Genomic DNA, 4,481 nt, shown 5'->3' with positions numbered 1-4,481 from the left:
CTAGTATTCAAAACATATAGGTTATCTTTTAAGCACAGATAAACGCAAAAACCACAATTGCCGATATTGTTGTTCACTTAAACCCAGCCACCAGCCTATCAAGCCCCCATTCATATTTAACAATTAAGTTCAAGTGATATCAATAAACCTAAGGGTCTCACACCTAAAGAGCTACCGATCCGCTTACCCCCATCTCAAGCATATCAAGACAGTTTAAATTGGGTTGAAATAGACTGGTTTAACCTATCAACGTAAGCCAAAAACCCTTTAATGATAAGAAGAAAATGCACTTAGATATGGTCAATTGAGGTTGTACGAGCATGCCCTAAACCTAAATATTATTGGACTTTGTCCTATATTATTTGACTAAAAACCTTGAGTCCCAATAGTGTATCCTCAGAGTCACCATCCTCTTGGTAACACGTAAACTCTCAGTCCCGTCTAGTATGTGCACTTTGGCCTCTTTTTCTATTTTTGAGAATGCTTCTTTGGCATTTTACAATATATAACTTTCTCTCTCGTTTGCTTTTCGGACAAACTTTTGAAATACTTATAACTTTCATAACATACTTTTTTTTCCGTTTTTTTTTCGCTCTTAGGCATCTTTATCCTAGAAATATATAGCTATTTTTCTAAGCTCGTATAAAAAATGGACATTGCGGACGCCACCACTCGTTATTTACTTTCATAAAACAGAGTGGCGTGCTAATTTTAAGTGCATGTAATTCTCACAACCTCAAATTAGTCGGATTACGGTAATACTTTTATGCCTTATTGAATTTTCAGCATCACTACCCCCCCTCAAGATGAGAACCCAAAAATTTTATGAATTATTAAATATACTAATATTAATCAAGGGAAACTTTTCAAAGCTAGTTGGGCCTACCGACACATCACAAGCTTAGCGCGTTATCTTTTATTTAATCTCATATATATTAGTTGTTTTAAAAAACCAATCTCATTTTTTTCTATCAATTTCCATTATTTGCTAAAGTTTTCGTTAAATTTTTGGGACATTTTTCAAAATTTTTTTTAATATTTTTTAAAAACATTTTTTTTTTAAATTTTTGAATTTTTTTAATATAAAAAACGTCAGTTCCCATTCCCACACTTAAATGTCACATTGTCCTCAATGAGACATGAAAAAGACAAAAATTAAAGCACATTCAAATATAAGTAAAGTGGAACAGACTTCCAAAGTAAATATGACGATATTGCCTTGCGAGTCGTGTCACGTGCCCTCCAATTCGAACAAAAGTCTCACACTCTAGTGCTCTCTACCAAGCTGTCACTAAAGAACGAAAGCGGTAATCAATAAGCAAATAGCCTCCCCACACTTGAATCAAACCACTTATCATCAACCATCCAATAACATCCAGAGCGACCTGAAAGCAAACCAAGAAACAAGCAGCACAAGAAAGCAGGAAACAAAAATAAAAGTAATACAAAAACATACTACCGGGTTGCCTCCCGGGAAGCGCTAAGTTTACAGAAGAGTCTTCAGCCAGACTTGCTCCCGAAATCTCAATCAGGAGGCTTTTCTTTTATCCAACCCCGGTCTAACCCGTTTAGTTCCACCCGTCCAACATATTTAATCAGATAACACATAGTGAAACTTAAAAGCATTTTAAAACATTCAAACAGGTCGGACCACCAATACTTAAACTTACCCGGACAAAACCTAATACGTGGCATATAATGAGGAAAATTGTTATTATTTCATTTTAGTGTCCTCCAATAATTCTTAATGTACCATTTTTGAACCCTCAAAAAGTGTTGATCCGAGCACTTTTGCGCCCTCTTCTGTGGATTTTTTGATTTAGGTGGTGATCCACTATGTAGTTCCTACACAGACCTGCTAAACTGCATATGATGTGGCAACTTAACTACCACCATATTCCGATCCTCCTCTGTTGCCACAACTTCTTCCTTTTCTTCTTCTGGTGACGTTTTGATCTCCATTGTTGGCTTCCCCATGATTAGTGTTTCTAAATAGATTAGATCGCCAACAAGGTCAAATTCTTCATGTTCTTCATAAACTGGTAAACCCACTAACTCATCACCAACATCCTCCCAAGATGGTACATGCTCCTCCTCTTTGTCATCTTCCATCTGGTCAAGTGGCTCCACAACGACATCTTCACTCGGATTTGTGTAATCAGGTAGCTCCAAGTCCATCTCTTCTATCACGCCCTCATCATCATTGTCATTCCAGAAGTCATCATCCGTTTCATAGACGGCTTCGCGCTCCTGGTAAGAAAAACTCTCAATTTGATATCTAGCACTTATCTCGTCTAACCTAGCTTCGAGTTCCTCTATCCTACGGATTGTTTCTCTTTCGATCAACTTATCAAGCCTGGCTTCTATTGCCTTAATATATTGAAGTCTTTCACGTTCCTCTTGTTCGGTGTAACAACTCGGATTTTCAACTTAATATTATATCCGTTACCCGACCCTTTTCACGTTCGAGAAATTTTATCAACTTATATATTGCGTTTATCAAGTTAATTTATTGTTATAATATTATTCTAAATTATTTATTGTAGATACTTAAAACTTTCTAGTAATGACAAAGATTACCCTAAACTAAAACTACTACCCAAATGTGTTTCCACCTACATTCTTCAGGGTCCATTATGCAAATCTGTAAATATATTATTATATTATATTGATTACCCATTAGCCCATTTACCCAACTCGTTTATAATGCCCGTTTTCTCAAACCCGCGATTCGTTTATCAAGCTTGAGCCACAATTTTCGTAAAAAACTTGGAAATTGAATCAAAAGATTTATTAACTTGCTATACTTGGGACACCGACAATCATAATTATGTTAAATCGATCTATTTAATTCGTATTATTTTTTATACTAAGCCCTAAATCGTTCATCATTATACATCGTAATCATCACCATAATACAATTAATCTGGCAGACACCATCCTTAAACCATCGCCAACAATAGCCCCATAACTATATTGATTAACAAAACCTGCAAATACCGTTTATGATGCTCGTCTGGCCGTCCTCTTATTCGTTTAATTAACCCGCCAATCTTCACTATATTAGGAATTCTTGACAATATATCCCGAAGAATTTATCTTTCTCACATCATCACTTACATTTCGTTCATCCGATTAAGTGAGTAATCACTCCCCTTTTTACTTATTTTTATCCTTTTTGGGGACATATGCGTATCGTATCATATTTATCTATTATCTAGTATTCAAAATCGCAACTGTTTAATCCTTGTGTGTATAACGGTTTATGCCTAACTTGCTATTTGCTTACTTGCTTTAATTGAACCGCATTCGGAGAGGTCCAACATATTCTCAGTCTAGATTGATTATACGACCGTCGTAGTGGCCAACGTCCGATGCATTGACAATGGATTCACTGACACCTCATTTTTGGTAACCAATGCCCATTCGCATGGTAACGGTTTAGCCCTTTCTTTATGTTTGATTGTTTGTGTATGTGCTATGGTTTAACTGTTTATCTCACAGGAACAGCTTGCATCTTTCTTTATAAATTATATATACTATTACTGTTGTGTCTTAAACTGGTGTTTTACTCACTCAACATGTGTTGTTGACAAAAATATATTTTATACGCATTTGTAGGTTATCAACTTGGTTGTTTAGCAAGATGAAGATCACGTAGAGATGCTTTTTAGGTTACAAACTTAATTAATCATTGTTGTAATTTCGTTATACTTGATGTACTTAACTGTAATTGTTTTATTTGAAATTATTAAACAGATATTGAAACTTATAATGCTGCATGATAGTAACCTTGAGAGCTGATGTGCCCAAAATTATACATATTTATTGCACATTCTTTACCTTGTTTCACACTTGTTTAATGGAAATTAGTGGGATTATATAATTATACATGATTTTGTGAATGTCCGGGGTATTTGGCGAATTATGAGTATTCTGGTGGTTTTATATGAAAATTCAAGACAAACATGATCATGTATTTGGAATGGCATGATCATGTTATTGTTTATTTTGGAAAACCCAGGACCTGCTTTCTTCCTAAAGAATTCGATGTTCCAAATCAAGCTTAAGCTAGTTGTTAACACTCTTTTAACCCTCTGGGCAATTGGGATACTCCTTCAACATCAGAAATTGCAGCATCTTGGAGGTTGAAGAACCAATTAGAATTATAGATCTAGATCTGGCATTTGACTAAACATGATCATGTCATGCTCGAGACATGATCATGTCTCTTTTATCTATATAAAGAACAAGCGTCCAGATGGAAAAGGGGAGTCCCGGGGAGTTTCGAACCCACCGTTGAACTTCTAAACCATGGTGATTTCCATCCAATTGCAAGCACTTTGAAGGATTCCAACATCAAGAGAAGCATCATCGATCATTTACATCATCTAGCTTGGATTCTTGGTTTGATTATTCTTGATTTTACCATGAATTTTGTTATCTTTTCAAGCTTGTATGTTGTTCTTGAGCTCATGATG

This window comes from Bidens hawaiensis, unplaced genomic scaffold, assembly GCF_021521415.1.
Source record: "Bidens hawaiensis isolate Kalapana, Puna unplaced genomic scaffold, B.hawaiensis_p1.1 tig00024857_1, whole genome shotgun sequence".
NCBI lineage: Eukaryota > Viridiplantae > Streptophyta > Magnoliopsida > Asterales > Asteraceae > Bidens > Bidens hawaiensis.
This window is presented reverse-complemented; position numbering follows the sequence as displayed.